The sequence below is a fragment of the Triticum aestivum genome, chromosome 4D (genome assembly GCF_018294505.1).
Source record: "Triticum aestivum cultivar Chinese Spring chromosome 4D, IWGSC CS RefSeq v2.1, whole genome shotgun sequence".
Lineage (NCBI taxonomy): Eukaryota > Viridiplantae > Streptophyta > Magnoliopsida > Poales > Poaceae > Triticum > Triticum aestivum.
In genome coordinates, this window is record NC_057805.1 from 56146597 (window position 1) to 56157129 (window position 10533).

The window sequence follows — 10533 nt, forward strand, 5'->3', positions numbered from 1 at the left end:
ATGGGGGTTGAGAAGGGACGAAAGATATCCCAGATTGGTGGAGATGAATAGGATTGTTTCATCGTCCACATGCATCTCACTGAGAGTGAACTGATCAGCTTCTCCTTCAGAAGACAAACTCCAAGGCTGGCTGTTATCTATGTCAACTCGAAGGAAGAAGATGATGATGACCCACTTGATGAAGCCCTCTGTGCCCAAAGAATGAGCTCAGTGAGGGGAATCGGGCAACCTCTGGTACATACTTCTGCCACGTGATGCCTACGTCGGGATGTTGTTCATGACCCGCCTGACACGGACGAATGTTAACTGCCATGTCATGGTATGTTACTTAGTGTAGTAATTTGATGATACAATATTAGTTCCATGGATTTTTTGCATGGTATGTTGTGATATGCTTAGTGTAGAATTTGATGATATGCTTAGTGTAATAATGTGATATGCTTATATATAGTGTAGTAATGTGATGATGATGCTTATAGTGTAGTAATGTGATATGCATAGTACGTAATGTGATGATATGCTTAGTGTAGTAATGTGAAATATGCTTAGTAATGTGATATGTTTAGTGTAGAAGTTGATGATGTGCTTAGTGTAGTAATGTGATATGGTTATAGTGTAGTAATGTGATGATATGCTTAGTGTAGTAATGTGATGATATGCTTATAGTGTAGAAATGTAACATGCTCATTTATCATATTTGTTTTTTTCTTCAGAATATATCTAAGAGGTTATCCGTGAGTTGTGGCATCGAGCCAGATGAAGCAGGCATTGCTGGACTACGCCTTACCACAAGGGGCTCCATCACCACTTATGCTTACGTAGTGGACATGTACGGTCACACTATCTTCAGCGCGACGGGGTGGAACAACTTCCTTACTAGCAAGAATCTCTGGGTTGGACAGGCCATCTTTGTCACTATCAGGAACACCCCACGCCATGATTTAAGGATGATGATCGTCATCAACCTCCTTTAAAAGTATGTGTGTGGCCGGGCCATCGATGTGAAATGAACTCCTTATTAATTATTTTAGTTTGCTTGTGTTTGTGAGGATTGTAATTTATTAAATAGCTACCTAGCTCTAGTACTGCTTGTGAGATTGTCACTTATTATTAACTGGTATGAATTTTTCTATTAGCTTGTACTGTTCTAGTGCATAATGTGAAATGCTGAATGTTATATGGTGGGAAAAAATATTTTTTGGTTGCATGAAATGTTCATGGCATGTAGTGTACATTGCATGTTGCTAGGTGGGCGATTATAGTGGTGGCATTGTCCACGTGGCACGCCAGCAACATGCACAATACTGCTGACGTGGGCACCAACGCCACCACTATTTTTTTAACAATGACGCCATATTGGTAGCGTCGGGTGTCCATGCCATTTTTGTCACGCCATAGCTAGGCTTTTCTGCACTAGTGTTGATTTTTTAAACAGCAAGTCTCCTCATCGATTTTAATTAGAAAAACAGGCACAATTTTTTTACAAACTAGCAACAAAATAATCGAAATGAAAGCAAGCCAGACTAAAACAGGGAATAGGCTGCCAACATACATGGTCTCGCAGGACCTCATATCTAGCAGTAGATAAGCTAAAACAGCTACGAACCAAAACAATTAGAACTTTTTCTTACAAAACAACACCTCTCTCCGACCTCTAGTGTTGGGGAATGTAGTATTTCAAAAAAATTCCTACGATCACGCAAGATCTATCTAGGAGAAGCATAGCAACGAGCGGGGAGAGTGTGTCCACGTACCCTCGTACACTGAAAGCGGAAGCGTATAGTAACACAGTTGATGTAGTCGAACGTCTTCGCGATCCAACCGATCCAAGTACCGAAGGCACGGCACCTCTGCGATCTGCACACGTTCAACTCAGTGACGTCCCACGAACTCTAGATTCAGCTGAGGCCGAGGGAGAGTTTCATCAGCACGACGACGTGGTGACGGTGATGATGAAGTTACCGACGCAGGGCTTTGCCTAAGCACTATGACAATATGATCAAGGTGGAAATCTATGGAGGGGGCACCGCACACGGCTAAGAATCAACTTGTGTGTCTATGGGTTGCCCCCACCCCCATATATAAAGGAGTGGAGGAGGGGGAGGGTCGGCCTCATGGGGTGCGCCCCAAGGGGGGATTCCTACTCCTACAAGGAGTAGGTTTCCCCCCTTTCCTAGTCCAACTAGGAGGGGGAAGGAAGGCGAAGAAGGAGAGAAGGAAAGGGGGGGGCGTCCCCCCTTCCCAATTCGGGTTGGGCTTGGGGGGGCACGCCCCACCACTTGGCCGCCTCCTCCTCTCTTCCACCATGGCCCATGAAGGCCCATTAACTCCCCTGGGGGTTTCGGTAACCCCCGGGTACTCCGGAAAATGCCCGAACTCATCCGAAACCTTTCCGGTGTCCAAACATAACCTTCCAATATATCAATCTTCATGTCTCGACCATTTCGAGACTCCTCGTCATGTCCGTGATCACATCCGGGACTCCGAACAACCTTCGGTACATCAAATCACAACACCTATAATACATATCGTCATCGAACGTTAAGCGTGCGGACCCTACGGGTTCGAGAACTATGTAGACATGACTGAAATCATCTCCGGTCAATAAGCAATAGCGGAACCTGGATGCTCATATTGGTTCCTACATAATCTACGAAGATCTTTATCGGTCAAACCGCATAACAACATACGGTGTTCCCTTTGTCATCGGTATGTTACTTGCCCGAGATTCGATCATCGGTATCATCATACGTAGTTCAATCTCATTACCGGCAAGTCTTTTTACTCATTCCGTAATGCATCATCCCTCAATTAACTCATTAGTCACATTGGTTGCAAGGCTTATAGTGATGTGCATTACCGAGAGGGCCCAGAGATACCTCTCCGACAATCGGAGTGACAAATCCTAATCTCGATCTATGCCAACTAAACAAACACCATCAGAGACACCTGTAGAGCATCTTTATAATCACCCAGTTACGTTGTGACGTTTGATAGCACACTAAGTGTTCCTCTGGTATTCGGGAGTTGCATAATCTCATAGCTTAGTCATAGGAACATGTATAAGTCATGAAGAAAGCAATAGCAATAAACTAAACGATCATAGTGCTAAGCTAATGGATGGGCCTTGTCCATCACATCATTCTCTAATGATGTGACCCCATTCACCAAATGACAACAGATGTCTATGGTCAGGAAACATAACCATCTTTGATTAATTAGCTAGTCAAGTAGAGGCATACTAGGGACACTCTGTTTTGTCTATGTATTCACACATGTACTAAGTTTCCGGTTAATACAATTCTAGCATGAATAATAAACATTTATCATGATATAAGGAAATATAAATAACAACTTTATTATTGCCTCAAGGGCATATTTCCTTCGGCTCCCACTTGCACTAGAGTCAATAATCTAGTTCACATCGCCATGTGATTTAACACCAATAGTTCACATTACCATGTGATTAGTTCACATCGCCATGTGACTAATACCAAAAGGGTTTTACTAGAGTCAATAATCTAGTCCACATCGCTATGTGATTAACACCCAAAGAGTACTAAGGTGTGATCATGTTTTGGTTGTGAGAGAAGCTCAGTCAATGGGTCTGTCACATTCAGAGTCGTATGTATTTGCAAATTTTCTATGTCTACAATGCTCTGCATGGAGCTACTCTAGCTAATTGCTCCCACTTTCAATATGTATCCAGATTGAGATTCAGAGTCATATGGATCGGTGTAAAAGCTTGCATCAGCGTAACTCTTTACGACGAACTCTTTATCACCTCCATAACCGAGAAATATCTCCTTAGTCTTCTAAGGATAATTTTGACCGCTGTCATGTGATCTACTACTGGATCACTATTGTACCCTCTTGCCAAACTCATGGTGAGGTTCGCAATAGGTCTGGTATACAGCATAGCATACTTCATAGAACCTATGACCGAGGCATAGGGAATGACTTTCATTCTCTTTCTATTTTCTGTCGTGGTTGTGTTTTGAGTCTTACTCAACTTTACACCTTGCAATACAGGCAAGAACTCCTTCTTTGACTATTCCATTTTGAACTACTTCAAAAAATCTTGTAAACGTATGTACTCATTGAAAAATCTTATTAAGCGTCTTGATCTATCTCTATAGATCTTGATGCCCAATATGTAAGCAGCTTCACCGAGGTCTTTCTTTGAAAAAATCCTTTGAAACACTCCTTTATGCTTTCCAAAAAATTCTACATTATTTCTAATCAACAATATGTCATTCACATATACCTATCAGAAATGCTGTAGTGCTCCCACTCACTTTCTTGTAAATACAGGCTTCACCGCAAGTCTGTATAAAACTATATGCTTTGATCAACTCATCAAAGCGTATATTCCAACTCCGAGATGCTTGCACCAGTCCATAGATGGATCGCTGGAGCTTGCACACTTTGTTAGCACCTTTAGGATTGACAAAACCTTCCTGTTGCATCTTATATAACTCTTCTTTAAGAGATCCATTCAGGAATGTAGTTTTGACATCCATTTGCCAGTTTTCATAAAATGTGGCAATTTGTAACATGATTCGGACAGACTTAAGCATCACTACGAGTGAGAAAATCTCATCGTAGTCAACACCTTGAACTTGTCGAAAACCTTTTTGGGATAATTCGAGCTTTGTAGATAGTAACACTACCATTAGCGTCCGTCTTCCTCTTGAAGATCCATTTATTCTCAATGGCTTGCCGATCATCGGGCTAGCCAATCAAAGTCCATACTTTGTTCTCATACATGGATCCCATCTTAGATTTCATGGCCTCAAGCCATTTCACGGAATCTGGGCTCATCATCGCTTCCTCATAGTTCGTAGGTTCATCATGGTCTAGTAACATGACTTCCAGAACAGGATTACCGTACCACTCTGGTGCAGATCTTACTTTGGTTGACCTATGAGGTTCGGTAGTAACTTGATCAGAAGCTTCATGATCATTATCATTAGCTTCCTCACAAATTGGTGTAGGAATCACTGGAACTGATTTCTGTGATGAACAACTTTCCAATAAGGGAGCAAGTACAATTACCTCGTCAAGTTCTACTTTCCTTCCACTCACTTCTTTCAAGAGAAACTCCTTCTCTAGAAAGGGTCCATTCTAAGCAACGAATATATTGCCTTCGGATCTGTGATAGAAGGTGTACCCAACAGTTTCCTTTGGGTATCCTATGAAGACACATTTCTCCGATTTGGGTTAGAGCTTATCAGTATGAAGCTTTTTCACATAAGCATCGCAGCCCAAAACTTTAAGAAACGACAGCTTCTTGCCAAACCATAGTTTATACGGTGTCGTCTCAACGGATTTAGATGGTGCGCTATTTAACATGAATGCAGCTGTCTCTAATGCATAACCCCAAAACGATAGTGGTAAATCGGTAAGAGACATCACAGATCGCACCATATCTAATAAAGTGCGGTTACGACGTTCGGACACACCATTACGCTGTGGTGTTCCAGGTAGCGTGAGTTGCGAAACTATTCCACATTGTTTCAAATGAAGAACAAACTCGTAACTCAAATATTCACCTCTACGATCAGATTGTAGAAACTTTATTTTCTTGTTACGATGATTTTCCACTTCACTCTGAAATTCTTTGAACTTTTCAAATGTTTCAGACTTATGTTTCATCAAGTAGATATACCCATATCTGCTCAAATCATCTGTGAAGGTCAGAAAATAACGATACCCGCCACAAGCATCAACACTCATCGGACCGCATACATCAGTATGTATTATTTCCAACAAGTCTGTTGCTCTCTCCATTGTTCCAGAGAACGGAGTCTTAGTCATCTTGCCCATGAGGCATGGTTCGCAAGCATCAAGTGATTCATAATCAAGTGATTCCAAAAGCCCATCAGCATGGAGTTTCTTCATGCGCTTTACACCAATATGACCTAAATGGCAGTGCCACAAATAAGTTTCACTATCATTATCAAACTTATATCTTTTGGCATCAATATTATGTGTATCACTGTGATCGAGATTCAGTAAACCATTTACATTGGATGTAAGACCATAGAAGGTTTTATTCATGTAAACAGAACAACAATTATTCTCTGACTTAAATGAATAACCGTATCGCAATAAACATGATCCAATCATATTTATGCTCAATGCAAACACCAAATAACATTTATTTAGTTCCAATACTAATCCCGAAGGAAAAAGGGAGTGTGCGATGCTGATCTTATCAACCTTGGAATCACTTCCAACACACATCATCACCTTGCCCTTAACTAGTCTTTGTTTATTTTGCAACTCCCGTTTTGAGTTACTACTCTTAGCAACTGAACCAGTATCAAATACCGAGGGGTTGCTATAAACACTAGTAAAGTACACATCAATAACATGTATATCAAATATACCTTTGTTCACTTTGCCATCCTTCTTATCCGCCAAGTATCTAGGGAAGTTCCACTTCCAGTGACCATTTCCTTTGCAGTAGAAGCACTCAGTTTCAGGCTTGGATCTAGCTTTGGGCTTCTTCATGGGAGTGGCAACTTGCTTGCCATTCTTCTTGAAGTTCCCTTTCTTTCCCTTGCACTTTTACTTGAAACTAGTGGTCTTGTCAACCATCAACACTTGATGCTTTTCTAGATTTCTACCTTCGCCGATTTCAACATCGCGAAGAGCTTGGGGAATCATTTTCGTCATCCCTTGCATATTATAGTTCATCACAAAGTTCCAGTAACTTGGTGATAGTGACTAGAGAACTCTGTCAATCACTATCTTATCTGGAAGATTAACTCCCACTTGATTCAAGCGATTGTATTACTCAGACATTCTGAGCGCATGCTCACTGGTTGAGCTATTCTCCTCCAACTTGTAGGCAAAGTACTTGTTAGAGGTCTCATACCTCTCGACTCGGGCATGAGTCTGAAATACCAATTTTAGCTCTTGGAACATCTTATATCCTCCATGGCGTTCAAAACGTTTTTGAAGTCCCGGTTCTAAGCCCTAAAGCATGGCGCACTAAACTATCAAGTAGTTATCATACCGAGCTTGCCAAACATTCATAACGTCTGCATCTGCTCCTGCAATAGGTTCGTCACCTAGCGGTGCATCAAGGACATAATTCTTCTGTGCAGCAATAAGGATAATCCTCAGATCATGGACCTAGTACGCATCATTGCTACTATCATCTTTCAACATAGTTTATCTCTAGGAACATATCAAAAATAAATGGGGAGCTACATCACGAGCTATCGATCTACAACATAGTTATGCAAATACTATCAGGACTAAGTTCATGATAAATTTAAGTTCAATTAATCATATTACTTAAGAACTCCCACTTACATAGACATCCCTCGAGTCATCTAAATGATCACGTGATCCATATCAACTAAACCATGTCCGATCATCACGTCAGATGGAGAAGTTTTCAATGGTGAACATCACTATATTGATCATATCTACTATATGATTCACGCTCGACTTTTCGGTCTCAGTATTCCGAGGCCATATCTGCATATGCTAGGCTCGTCAAGTTTAACCCGAGTATTCTGCGTGTGCAAAACTGGCTTGCACCCGTTGTATGTGAACGTAGAGCTTATCACACCCGATCATCACGTGGTGTGTCGGCACGATGAACTGTAGCAATGGTGCATACTCAGGGAGAACACTTGTACCTTGAAATTTAGTGAGAGATCATCTTATAATGCTACCACCGAACTAAGCAAAATAAGATGCATAAAGGATAAACATCACATGCAATCAAATAAGTGATATCATATGGCCATCATCATCTTGTGCCTTTGATCTCCATCTCCAAAGCACTGTCATGATCACCATCATCACCGGCTTGACACCCTGATCTCCATCGAATCATCGTTGTCGTCTCGCCAACTATTGCTTCTACGACTATTGCTACCGCTTAGTGATAAAGTAAAGCAATTACATGGAGATTCCATTTCATACAATAAAGCGACAACCATAAGGCTCCTGCCAGTTGCCAATAACTTTTACAAAACATGATCATCTCATACAACAATTTATATATCATCACATCTTGACCATATCACATCATAGCAAGCCCTGCAAAAACAAGTTAGACATCCTCTACTTTGTTGTTGCAAGTTTTACGTGGCTGCTACGGGCTTCTAGCAAGAACCGTTCTTACCTACGCATCAAAACCACCACGATTTTTCGTCAAGTGTGTTGTTTTAACCTTCAACAAGGACCGGGCGTAGTCACACTCGATTCAACTAAAGTTGGAGAAACAGACACCCACTAGCCACCTGTGTGCGAAGCACGGCGGTAGAACCAGTCTGATGAACGCGGACATGTAATGTCGGTCTGGGCCGCTTCATCCAACAATATAGCCGAATCAAAGTATGACATGCTGGTAAGCAGTATGACTATTATCGCCCACAACTCTTTGTGTTCTACACGTGCATATAACATCCACGCATAGACCTGGCTCTGATACCACTGTTGGGGAACGTAGTATTTCAAAAAAATTCCTACGATCACACAAGATCTATCTAGGAGAAGCATAGCAACGAGCGGGGAGAGTGTGTCCACGTACCCTCGTAGACCGAAAGCGGAAGCGTTTAGTAACGCGGTTGATGTAGTCGAACGTCGTCGCGATCCAACCGATCCAAGTACCGAACGCACGACACCTCCGCGATCTGCACATGTTCAGCTCGGTGACGTCCCACGGACTCTAGATTCAGCTGAGGCCGAGGGAGAGTTTCATCAGCATGACGGCGTGGTGACGGTGATGATGAAGTTACCGACCCAGGGCTTCGCCTAAGCACTATGACAATATGACCGGTGTGGAAATCTGTGGAGGGGGGACCGCACACGGCTAAGAATCAACTTGTGTGTCTATGGGGTGCACCCTCCCCTGTATATAAAGGAGTGGAGGAGGGGGAGGGCCGGCCTCATGGGGTGCGCTCCAAGGGGCACTACAAAAAAAAGACACATCCGTGACATTTTGGGTCGAACGATTTTTTTTCTGTCATACCTATGACACTTCTGTGACGATAATTGTGACAAAACCCAGTATCATCATAGATGTGGTGGGGTCCTACTTCTATGACAAAAAATCATGACAGAAACTGGGCTTTTCGTCCTGGGTGGGCCGGAGACGCAGTTGCATGACATTCTTTGGGCCGTCCATGACGGAAAAAACCGTGGTAGAAGCGAGGGCGAGGAAAATATCGGGGTGTTCCCGGTTACGGTGGGTGGTCGGGGCCGAGCGATGCGCGTTTCTCTCGTACACGCACGCGCGTGGGTGCGAGGCGTTGGGCTCTAACTGAACCCGAGCGAGGCGTTGGGCTCTAATTGAACCCGAGCGATTGCACTGCAGGCTACGCGTTACTGAACCCGAGCGATCGATCGATGGCTGTTAATTGAACCCGATCGAGCGATTCCTTCGCTACTGCTGCTAACTGAAGCCGATAGATGCTGCCTTTGGATGAACAGTGAGCGTTGCTGGGGGGGTTTGGATGAACAGTTCCCGGTGGGGGTGGATGAACAGGACCCCGTGGTGTTGCCTCTGGATGAACAGGACCCCGATCGATCGAGCCGGTTGGGTCTGGATGAACAGGACCCTGTGAAGGGCAGGATGAACAGGACCACCCCGTGGAGGGCAGGATGAACAGTAGATGGTGGAGGGCTGGATGAACAGTAGCCCATGGAGGGGTGGTTGAACAGGAGCCCGTGGAGAGGGCTGGTTGAACAGTAGCCGGTGGAGTAGCACGCGGTGGAGGCTGGATGAACAAGAGCCCGTGGATGAACAGTCACTGGTGGAGGCTGGAGGAGGTCGACGGGGATGAACAGTAGCCCGTGGAGGCTGGAGGGGGTCGACGGTGGAGATGAACAGTATCCCGTGGAGTCCCGTTTTGCTGTACGCCACACCCCTCCCGATGAACAGGACCCCCGTTTCGACCGTAGCGCTCCAACACAAGTCTGTTTCCTCCGTTTTGTGGTACGCCACACCCCTCCCGATCAACATGACCCTCGTTTCGACCGTAGGAGGTCCGTTTCCTCCGTTTTGGGGTACGCCAGACCCCTCCCGATGAATAGGATCCCGTTTCGAACGTAGCCGGTCGAACACAAGGCCGTTTCCTCCGTTCTGCGGTACACCAGGCCTCGTTTCCATCGGCTGTTCCATCCAAGCCCTCCCGATGAACACGACGATGCATTCCGTTCCGACCCAGCCGGTTGGCTCCCCATGAACACGAAGACGACGCAGTTTCTCCGTTCTGACCCAGCCATGTACATGAGCCCTGGCCGTACGTATGCGTGAGTAGGCATTCGAGACCCTGCCCGTATGTACGTACATGGCCGTATTTTCTTTCTTGCACACTGGCTGCTGTACGTACGTGTACATGCTACGTGTGCGCCTCTACTACGACACGTGCGCGCCTCTACATCGACCAGTATGTACGTACACGTTCGTGACCAGAATGACAACGCTACATACGCTTCGACCAGGTGGGTCCTGACTGTCAGGCACTTCCTTGCCTGCGAAGATGTAGCTGGTGGGTCCCA

At 44.4% G+C, this 10533-nt stretch overlaps 1 pseudogene; it reads left to right on the forward strand.

The window, feature by feature from the left end:
• LOC123096666 (uncharacterized) lies at positions 1-974 on the forward strand (annotated as a pseudogene).
• Positions 975-10533: the final 9559 nt, after the last annotated feature.